The sequence below is a fragment of the Plectrocnemia conspersa genome, unplaced genomic scaffold, assembly GCF_051122295.1.
Source record: "Plectrocnemia conspersa isolate PC_06_02 unplaced genomic scaffold, ASM5112229v1 ptg000011l, whole genome shotgun sequence".
NCBI lineage: Eukaryota > Metazoa > Arthropoda > Insecta > Trichoptera > Polycentropodidae > Plectrocnemia > Plectrocnemia conspersa.
Window position 1 is genome coordinate 6570648 of NW_028277175.1, and position 12382 is coordinate 6583029.

The 12382-nt window shown below is 27.8% G+C and overlaps 1 protein-coding gene across 1 annotated transcript in view; it reads right to left on the minus strand.

The window, feature by feature from the left end:
* The window catches only part of LOC148229258 (uncharacterized), a 309266-nt gene that overhangs the window by 223560 nt on the left and 73324 nt on the right, over window positions 1-12382 (minus strand). The window contains exon 3 of the mRNA XM_088196483.1: window positions 8225-8269. The gene's annotated coding sequence lies outside the window, so the exon portion shown is untranslated. The remainder of the gene's footprint in view (window positions 1-8224; window positions 8270-12382) is intronic.

Genomic DNA, 12382 nt, shown 5'->3' on the forward strand with positions numbered 1-12382 from the left:
TACCCTAGTTTTATTATGTCTGGGAGATGGGAATTGGTTATTATTATATGATTATAATTCCGATGTTCACAGATAAGATTTTCTTAATCGCACAGATGAAAATCGTGATAAGTAATTTAAATAAAATCAAGTTTTTCATAGTGGCATATATTATTAATTAAATACTGTAGCAGTAGTTTAATAAATAAAATATGTATCAATAGTTTGATTTTGCTCTAGTGTCTTACTATTACTTGGAAGTTGTTATTTAAGTTAAACATACACAATAAATAAAGTATACTCTCAAGATCATAAATTTAATTAAAAGCATCTAGATGCTTTGCTTTGATATCGATATTGTATTTTTTAATCTAGAAAACAAGTTTTCACGTATATGTATAATAATATTTACGTTTTTATCTCTTCCTTTCAAAATCTAACCACAAAAATAATATATGGCGAAATTTCGTATTACATAATACACAATAATTTTGTTCGAGTTTGCTTTTTTTACTCTTTATCCCATCGACAATAAGATTGGATAAACACCCACGCGAAATTCGCTCAAGTAAATTATTCAGATAAGTATCGATTTCGCAAACGCACAATTCGCAATTGGAGCGCAATTATCGGAAAGACGTTAAAACGCTTCGGCGATTTCGGCAAATGTACACTTTAGATATATTTATTTATTCCGATGACTGAAACTGAAATCTTCGCAATTTTTTCATCTGTATTATTCTCTCGCTCTCTCTTTCACTCATTGTTCCACTGGTTGACTTTCTCGGAAGATGAAAGATATGCTGATTTCCGTCGAAAGCCCGAAACCATTGATCGCATCATTCGGTCTAAACCCGGGGTTTTAATTTTGAAATGGGCGTATCTCAAAAGCGGAGTTTTAGCATTTGAGTCGATATTTTATTTTTTGCGTAGAATTAATATTATGCAAATTAATTTCGCTCCTCGAAAGCCTTAACTGGATTTATCTAGAATAACAATACGGATGTTTTGCTAAATTAAGTAAAACGGTCTTGAATAAAATTAAGACGTTAAGTTAGCGCAGAAATTTCGCTTTTGAAATGTCAAGATCGATTATACAGGCTCGACCAAATAACATGTAAATAACAATTAAAAAGTTACAAAAATCAAATATATTTAACCTCTAATTAACGAATTTAATTCATTAAAACATTAGAGCAAATAGTTCATAAGTATTAAAAAGTGCAGATTTTATATAATATTTTATATATGCATATTGTTACCTTTATCATATGACAAGATATATATATAATGTAAAATATTATCTTTATTTTTTTGGGCTATTAATCATACCATTGATAAATTACAGAAAGTCACTACCTTGATATATGTGTAACAATTCAATTTCCTAATGAAAATCATTTTTCCAGCTGTCTTATAATATTCGATAAAATAAATATACCCAACTTCAATTATTTACAACAAATAAAAAATGAGCTTCACCCTCCCACCTAATCAGTTCTCGCTTTACTATTTTTTCGGCACGTTTCCCAGATGAAACGAACGTTATTACTGTCTGCGAAAAGGGATAACACATTGTGCGGCCGACCTAATAATATTGTAGACCTCCATTTCTTTATTGCTATCCAACATTTATGTGTGGTCGCCATTAACGGTATTGGTCAGAAAATATACCATCGGTACATAAAATAAATCCTGCTAGCCCAGCCCTGAATTCGAAACACAGTAAGCACTATATTCACCCAATTGTGAATACACACGCCCGATTAAATCACGACCGAGAATAATCGCTTTTCGTTCACTGAAATTCCACGTTGAAAATGTATATGCTCCGACAATGAAATATAAAGCCCGATTGTCCATTTCCCAGGTGTAAAATGTGTGAGGTGTAGATAAATTTAATTTAATATTATCTACGTAATGAACAAGAGAGATGGATTCTCCTAATAATTTATTTTATATGTTTCTAGCACGTTAGATAAGTAATTTCTTACTAATTAAAAGCTTACTAAACAAAAGGGTTTTTATATATTTCAAGGAATAAAAACATACTTCAAATATTGCTTTATTGTTTCTTAGTACAATGGAGTTAATTAATCAGGCAAAACTTTATTTTGTACAATGTGTGTATGTAACTTTACAAGTTTGTCATAGTTCAAAATTTTGTTAGAAAAAGTTTGACAGTTGTTAACTGTCATTTATTTCTATTAAGATAGTCATACACAAGTATATTTTTTCACTCTTGGTCAGACTGACTGATCAGCTACAATCTGATCGTTACTATCAAATATTTAAAAGTACAACTTTAAAGTTGACTTGACAAAAACCTGTAAATAATAATATGTTTTATCAAATATTTAAAAATACCACTTTAAAATTTATTTAATAAAAACCTGTAAATAGTAATATGTCAAATTAAAAAATTATTACTTATTTTAAGTAATATTTGAAGCAAAAATATAATTTCAAAAAAAGTGTAACACAATTTATTATAATTTAAAGGTCATTATAAAAACCATTTCAACAAACAAAAAACAAAGATCATCCCGTTTTAAAAATGGGCCACACACAGTAAATTGCCAGAACAATAGAAAAGAAATCTCGCCACCAAATCATTTGAATAATTACCACCTAATATCACAATTATCACCCATAAGTACCACAGAAAAAAATCTACACTTGTTTGAAAAGGCACGCATTAGACAATACATTCTGAGCACATTACTATTTTTTTACTCTTTGGTTACCGATCGCTGAAATAGCCACTTTTTAGGGAGTGAAAAAATTTTAGGGGCGTGTTCAAAAGGGGATGCAATTGGTCGCAAACATCCTCATCTGCGATACGCAAGAGCTGTTGCGAACCATATGTAATGCTTTGTCAAAGGAGTCACAGCCGCAGAGATCATCTAGAAAACATCACGATAATTGCCAGTTGTTTTATCGACATTATTGCCGACAAAAAATAAATAGACACTTTTCTGACCTCCAATTTAAATTCTACTTGATAGCGCCATCGACATTTTTCTAAGAATGTGACTAATTTATATATGCTTATAAAATAAACTGTTGCTAGCTTTTCCGGTGCCTATTTGAGATCTGAGATGCATTTCACAACATGATAATGCAATAAAGTCTGAAATTATAAGTTTTACAAAATCCGCTATATTCACCTGATGTTACGCCTTTGAACTTAAGAGTTATTGGAGTATTCGTTTAAATTTTATTTTAATAAAAACATTAATAAATTAAAAACTATCTGAGCTTTACAGAAAAAAAAATAAAAAATTGCTTTTTTATTAAAATAATCCAAGTTTATTAAAAATTATGGAGATAAACTATTGTTTTTTAACACAATAAAAATATATGTATTAATGCAAAGTTAGACATGTTTATTGTTTATTGAACAAGATTTAGAATTTATTGCTTTATTCGTAGATTACAATAAATGTATATAATTAGAATATATAATTTCGTTAACATTGTGGTGGCCAATTGCCACCCTTTAGCAACGGCTGGAAAACAGAATATTTACATTTTTTTAGAACCACTCTAAAAATGCCATTTGTGTTGAATAAAGAAGCGGAATAAATTGTGATTAGCAGTAAAAAAATGGAAATCACACGTTAAAAGGGCTTTTAAATAGACACCAGGGATGACGAAATTTGCAAGACAACCAGAGAACAGAGCGTCAGCATTATCTAGGAGTCAAGGACTACACCACTTGGCTGTTCGAGGCCCTAGCATAGGTCTTTTTGGCAGATCAGGAGCACTGTGGGCTGCCATTAGTCAATTAGACTAGCCACTCATCATCATCTTCTTACGGTATCCTTCATAAAAGTCACCGCGATAGTCATAAAATTGTATTCGTGGATGCGAGACCCTCACAATATTAATTCTAGTAACAGAAGCTAAACATTTTTATTAATCCAAGACAATACTGTTTATGTAGCTACCGAATTGCGGGTAAGTAAATTTTCCATTCGACAATTTTACTAGTCAATTTAAATACATGACTTACTACTAAGTAGTAAGATCGGAATAGCGTAGCCCGTGAGATCAAGATTTGCAATCCAGAGTCTCGGGTTCGAGCCACGATAGCAGCCTCAAATTTGAATTAATATAAAATTGGCTCCAAAATGACATTTATCAATGAAAAATTTAAAGACACAATAATAATAATAATAATAATTTATAATTAATTATATATACGTGGTCGATTCCCAGACTAAAAAGTCTTATTTGTAGATATTCATTATGTCCGATTAATACAGACCCAATTGGTACAGATTTACTCCGTTGTAACACGTTGGGCTTACGACTGTTAGTTTATAACGAAATATTAAAAATAAAATAAATTTAAAATAATTAGATAATAAGATTTATGGTCAGTTATTAAATAGTCAGTAATCATATTAACTGGATAATAATTATTAAAGGGTATATTTAAAATAGGGTAAAAGGGTTTTTTACTTGATGGTAAATATATTTTTTTTCCAGTGTTAGTATTTTTATAGAAAACTAGTTAAAGCATTGCAAGACACACAACAATTATATATATGTTTGTATGTATCTAATTAAAAAAAATTAAAGGGCCATACTGACTAAGAAAAATACTAGTCGCCTATAACAAAGTTACTGGCAATAAAATTAAAATACTACTGATCGTGTCAATTTCAAGTAACAAACCATTTATTAAATTGGTTGCTTCTTTTAATCGACAAATTGTTTTATAATTTATTTTAAAAGATTAAATTTAAGACGTTTTTTAAAGTAATTTTAAGCACTGTTTATTTTGATTTATCCATTTAACGTTTCTACTATTTTTATCTAAGTGATCTGAATACATCATTTATATGTTATTAAATTGTTTTTAAATATATTTTAATTTACAATGAAATTGTCTGAGCTGTGTGAGATAAATCTGATATAAAACAAAACGTTACTTTATATTCCAATGTACAATATAAAACCTTTTTTGGGAAATTCACACAACAGATTTTACCATTATTCGTTCTATCAAAAATATTTTATGTATGTATCTAACCAAAGAAAGCCTTTATACATAAAGTTGTTTACATTACTACACTATATATATATGCATACATATATACATAAATATCCTATAAAAAAACTATGGTTAACCTTAATCGACCTATCAAAAAAAGTTGCTACTCCGCCAGCGCAATTTCATCTGATTCTCGCTAGTTGGTCGCATAAAGCAATTTCAGTACAAATTTCATGGATGATTGATGGTTCATCTCGGAAAATACGCTCAATTGATGGATAGGTTTTCCATTGGAAAAATAGCCTTAGACGTTTGAGACGAATAAAAATACGAATACGATGAGACACGTCTACGCCGATGTGCTTTATACACATCACAAACATCACACGTGCATAGTTTTCAATTGCATTTCTAAAACTATACTGCGAGTCTGCAGTATTTCGCTTTGCGCTTCCAACTACAATTGTTGTAAATTTAATCAATATAAAGGAGCCTTACACAATGGAAAAGATTAAAACAAGCTTTATCAGGAGTATTTTAATAAATAGTGAAGCGAGTGTTCATTATTTTAATATATTTCCGATATGAAAAGACTGTTTTAAAACAAAGAAAATAATATATAATACAAAGAACAATGTTCATTCTTCCTCATTAATATAAGCTTATAAAATCGATGTTTAAACATCGTTTTTTTTAAATTAGTATGATTTTATATTATATTTTATTTTATAATAATTTTATTAGGTGAATGAACTTTAACTAGATGGTGTGACTTGGCAAAAGCGACTAGCAGAAAAACAATGAGAACACCACAAGATCGTTTCAGATAAAGCCAAAGCCGATTTGAAAGATCCGACACGAGATCACAAACTGTAACGACGTTCTCAATTGTTACAACAAACTTTATCCTTAACGATAGCTGCAGTGCAATTTGACGAATAAAGTCGGATGTTTCACAAAGCATTTAATTACAATGTTTTTTGAGTTTTTGAGTATAAATTTAATCATAAAATAAGACTAATAGTAATAACAACAAAGATAAATCAAAGAAATTACATAAAATAGTTATTTAAATTATCAAGTATAAGACTTTCTCCATAAATAACTTAAAACTAAAAACCTGAAGAAACAATAAATGTAATACATGCCTCTAAAAAATATGTATTTAGTCATATTATGTTTATTTTTAAATTTAAGTTTGGAGTTTTTTTGGAGTGATTTATACAATTTTAAATGTTAGTATACAATGGTGTGTTAAATATCAAAAGTATCACTTTATTTTTATTGACTTAGAGCTTAGAGAAAATAAGAAAAACTCGTGTTACTCCACACCAAGCAAGCGTATGTTCGTACGTGTCTAATAAGCTGCTTGATAGTCAATTTTTTTAATTGTAATTCGCTTTTTTTTGTTAAATATGGGTTATAGGGCAGCAATAGCAGCAAGCTATTGAAATTGAAAATAAAATAAATTACTGGTATTACTCCACACCAAGCAAGCATATGCTCGTATCTGTCTTAAAAATTGTTTAAATATGCAATTGATTTTATTGGTAATGTGCTATCTGTATTAAATATAGGTCTTAGGGCCACAATAACAGCAAGACTTTGAGAGTATAAATGTATTAATGTAATGTAGTTGCCTTGTTTACTTTTAAGTGTTTTTTTCTTGCTTAAATTTTATTTTCTATTCTATAAAATAATGATTGAAATTTAGTAAAGATTTCTGTACCTTAATTTCAATTTGTTTAAGACCATAACAATGGCTGTATATAATAGTTTTAAATAAGAATTCCATGGTTATATAAAATATTAATATATGGCTCGGGCAAACTACCCTGTGGGACTACAACTAGAATTTTATACAGTGTCAAGAGTTCATAATTTATATTTATTTCAATAATTTATAGTTTAAGAAGTCGTGCATACCACACCATATTAAATGCTTTGTTTCAGTCTAGAATTATTTTTCTTAATAAAATTGCCAGAAATTTGTTTAGTTAATTTGTTAATGTCATTGAATGCATTTCACTAAAAAATCATTTTTTGTTTATAATTTTACTATAAACAACTTTTTTTAAGTGAGATAAGATTTTTTAATATTTTACATAGCTAATGTAAGAATAATTAATCGGAATGCTATCTACTTTACCTTTTTTTAATTTGATTTTAAATATTTTTCAGATTAAAGAACAATACCTACATAATAAATACGAATTAAATATTTTAGATAAGAAATAACACTCATTAAATAAAGATTTGTTTGTTAATATGTTATCTAATCCATCTAGCCCCTGAGATTTTAATTTTTTTAAATAACTTAAAACTTTCAAGGGGTTACAACGATACTTTTTTTGATATTACCCACGAATCATTATGCACCTGCGAGTATAATTTAATTTTTATTCTAACATATGCTTTTCTAGATTAGTATTGACTTGATTGTTTTTGATTTTAAGAGGCCTGTATTTATTAGGTCAGTGACCCTTAATTTAGTAGCTAAGTTTACTTTAGTCAATATTCTTAAAAATGGTCAGAAGTAGCGCATAATTATCAGTTGGTAAACGATCAATATTAATATATTAAAACGTCAGTAATTATTCAAGAATATATTTGTTTAATTTACTCTTAAAATGTTAAATTCAATAGAAGTTATATATTACCTACTTTTAATATATTTTAATCAAACTAATTAACTGCATAATATATATTTATATTTGATGATATTTCTAGACAAAATGCATTATAGATTTTCTATATAAAATCAAATTCACATAATCCTTTAAATAATATTAGATAATTAATCAATTATAAAATAATTTAATGTTGTCGCTATGATAACTTATTATAAGTTTATAAAGTTAACCGACTATTTATTAATAATACAAATTTGGGATATATTTATCAACATTACAAATATATTTTTTTATTTATTTTTGTAATCATTAAATTTAAAATTAAATAATTTTCAGCATTTTAAGGCAACAAATAATTAAGTATTAAACCATTTCTCACTAGTATTGAACCATCCTTTCAACACAATGCTTATAATTTATAATATTTTCTAAAATAAATAAAATAAAACCGCTAATCATTGTTCCCGCAATTGTTAATCAAAATCATAATAAACAGAACCTTCACCGAATCTATAGAATCACCTCAACTTACACCTATACTTAATTATGTATTTAAAAAAACCAACCATAAACAGTAAAAATGTTTAATTATATAAAAATTACATACCGTAGATTGATAATATTCAGGGATTCTGCCACATGATGCCACACACTGCAATAAAATAAAATAAATGATTAACATGTAAAGAAATTTGATAATAATAAACTATGAACATCGATATGTATTTAGACAAAATTCGAAATATTTAGATACTTAACTCCAATTAAAAATATTTTCACAAAAACTAATATGCCATTAAAAAAATACTAAGGTAAATTTTTCAGCGCCCTGCGATTTTTTTACTTTGAGTAGATATATTTCGCTTGGGAAATGCGAACCGTTTAATTATTTTCAGCGGGTAATAGATTACCTAACCTTGCTTTTAACACTTTTTTTAATAAAAAAATGTTATTCTTTTAAAATTATAAATAGGCCTATTTTGTATAAAATATAAATTATTAACAAAATACATAGCGGATAAGCATTTTTAATATTTTGTAAATTTTGTAAAATTATTTTGCCCGGAAGGGTTGTTTACTTAGGAACAATATATTGTATACGCTTTGAATATATTATGTGAGAAAATAAATAACATATTTTTAAAAGCGAGCAAAGATATATTGTTATAGTGTAGAAAAATATCTGTCCACAACAAAAGTACGCGTGGGCGAATTTCGCGATTTGAGCAAAAATATCACGACATATGAGAATATCTCATCTAATTTTCTTTCGACGACGCGGTATAAAAATACCTGATAAAATCTAAAAATATACATATATATAAAATACGTGAATTATATTTTTATGTAAAAATCTTAAGCAAAAAATATCAGATTTTTTTTAGTCTATTTATTTCTTATTATGGCAGACATTTATTTCATATCAAACACTCAATTATGATCCTAAAATATGTATTAAGCATATTATTATTATAATGACTTTTAATACATACCTCTGAAACATTTGTTTATTTTGGTGAGCCAAAACCAAATTTATTGATAAGTTTTGCGCTTGCTCTCATTTTTGACATCCAACGCGCGCAAAGTCTAATATATTAAGAACAGTAAAGAACATATTGTATATCTTACATTTTTACTATATATCTAGCATTATTAATCCTGTCACTTTATTTTACCCAAATTAAAATTATCAGAAATTTAAAATTATAATGGAAACTACTACAAAAAACGACATTCATATTCTAAGGTAAACCGTAATTCAGTCACTTGGTGTAGTTAACTAAAAAAATATATATTGGGTATTATTACTCACACTAAAAGCATTAGTGGGTGTTGAGAAATGTTTCCTGAGCACATTACCTTAACGCGCCGCAATTCTCCATCTCTACCTCCATGAAATCTCTATGGAATAAACTCAAAGTTTACTGAATAGTCAATTTTCTAAAGACTCAATCAAAGAAGCGCTTTAAGATGCCACCAGTGGCTAATTTAAAAAGCTTTATTGTAATTAATCTAATTTAATTTTACTAATGTCAACTTCAAATCAATTTCTAGAGATCTAATCTAATTTATATCATATCTAAAATATGGATACTTGATATCACACTGTCAAGGTTTAAACAATTACAATTAATTTTAATAAGAATTAACTCATTCTACTGTAACATATTATATAATATAGAAGAGATTATTATATTATTATTAGATTTATATAATTAAATACAATATGGTGTATCTAAGTGTACATTCTTGATAATATAATATATACATTTAAGTACACATGAGCTTCACACAAGTTTCACGTTATATATGTACATATATATAATATTACCCAGATGTCCTATTTTCAAGTAAATGTCAGATGTCTTGCTAGTATGACAAAGTAATGGCATAAAAACTATTTTAAAGATAAACTACATACATTAAACGTTTAAGAAAGCATATTAAAAAATTATCTAGTTTTTCAACAAATATAATAGAAAAAAAGGATAAGCTTATTATTATATAAAAAAAGCTCAAACATGAAGTTATAATTAAAATGAATCAATTTATTATATTATAGTTTTGTTTCGGTCGCTAGGACCTAAAAAGCTCATTCTGCTCTTTTGGCACTTTACATTTTTTTACCATGAAAATTGTATGATAAATGCATAAATTCAGCTGAATCTAAGTGTTAATTGATTTAACGCGCGTTTGAAGAGTACATTAATAAATAGTGAAAAACGATTATAAAAAAATGTTGAAATGACCCAAAATCTTTCAGAATATCGCTCTATTAATGTCGAATATCTTGGACTTATAAAATAGTGTCTAGTATTTTTTTTTTATTTTAAACCACATATGTTTTTTTTTAATGTATTAAAACAATTTTAGAAAATCTCGTTTATCTTATGCGAATTTAAAACATAAAGAAAGCGTTCCAAGCCTTTCAAAACTCTCGGTAATTGTACCTATACACTTGGCCTATACCTGAGGGCCAAATTTACCGGTGAATGCATATTACAAACATGGCATGTCTGTTATACTAATAACACTCGTGAGTGCTCACGAAAAGCAAACTAACTATTAGGTTAAATTTTGCATGTTTGCTCGTTTCAACAGGGAATGTTTAATTTATTAACAAACAAAATTAAACAAATATTATTACAATTATGGCTCATAATAAATATTAATTATTAATTATATTTTTAGATAATATAAATATGTGTTATTTAAAAACTCAAAATTTGTGTATAATATTATTATTTTAAAAGTCTGTTATAATCTGCAATAAGCGGTTACAAAATAAATTTACCAAAATTCATAAATAAAATGGAACGAATATTATGTGGCACACTGTGTTGCGCAAAATAAAAATAAAAAATAGCTTTTTGCGCGTAAACATCAACCGTTACAAATTACGGCCATCAAACAGCCCAAAAGCTGAAGCGTTAAATTTTACCCATTATTAAATTAGCTCATTTTGCGCACTCGACGCGAAACATAGGCCGCAATAAACTTTGCCACTTGCGTTACGTTAACATCCTTAAGCTTTGGCTACATCGCATTGTTTTCTGTTTTATACTGCGATGCAGCCACGTTCAACCATTTGGCACACGTGCTTCACCGTCCTTGGTCCTAATTGGGTTATTGGTTCAATCCTTGGAGCTGCAGAAATATGTACATGTACAACTTCTAAGGGTTTGAAGCACATCTGTGCTTACAATATTTACGATTGTGTGTGTGCGCTGCTTTAACTTTCCACCTAGCTTTGGCCTATTATATGCGAAAACATCCTTCGCAGATTGTACGTGAGCGGTTTTATTGATTGTGTCGGACGTGTACGGGCGGCTTAAGCGCAACGGGCACCGTTGAGTTATGTCCACTCTATGGTGGCAGAAATCCAGTAGGGAAATATATATAGTATACTACAATTTACCATAACTATGCTCAACATTTATATACAATTGAATCTCAAACTTATATAGCACAACAGCAAGAACTTTATTATTAAATTTTGTAAATGCTTATTGATAAAAATATAGTTTTATATTTTAAGCGCAGATTAAAGCTTAAGGCGTATTATTAATTAAGAAAGTCCGTGAGTTTTATTTGTTTTTGTAGTATTAGTGTTACTAATTATATTATATAATTGTATTTAAATCCCAGTGGCTTAATGTATCATGATATTTTTATACTTTTTCGTTGCATTTCTAGCACAATCTCTTGTGAACTTCTTAATGCGGTACCGATTCCAAACTCTTTAACAAAGTTTTGAAATCTCGAATATCCGAAAAGCTTATTTTATATTATATTTAATTATCTTGCGTTTAATTAATATTATACAAAGTATAAATATGATTTCTTTCAAGCAAAATGATAAAATAATATTACATTTTACACAAAATCTCTCGATAAGGTATTCAAGTAAACATCGTATATATAGATTTTGAGCAGGCCTTTGACAAGGTTAGTCATGAGTTATTATTAAAAAAATGTAAAACCTCGGTTGCTCAGATGATTTAACTCGGTTATTATTTGAGAAATAAATTTATAGAAAATACATATTAGTGATTTGTCAACTGAAAATGTTTGACCAAAATTTAAATTTACTATTTTTAATTTAATTCAAATTCAGCTCTATTATCACTTATTCACTGCATATTTTGTCGATAGCTACATATTTTAATAATGTATAGAAATCATTGTTTAAATGATATAAATTGCAATTCAAGCTAAATTTGTATTAGTTTATAAAGATAATATACAACACAGATTGGTTAAA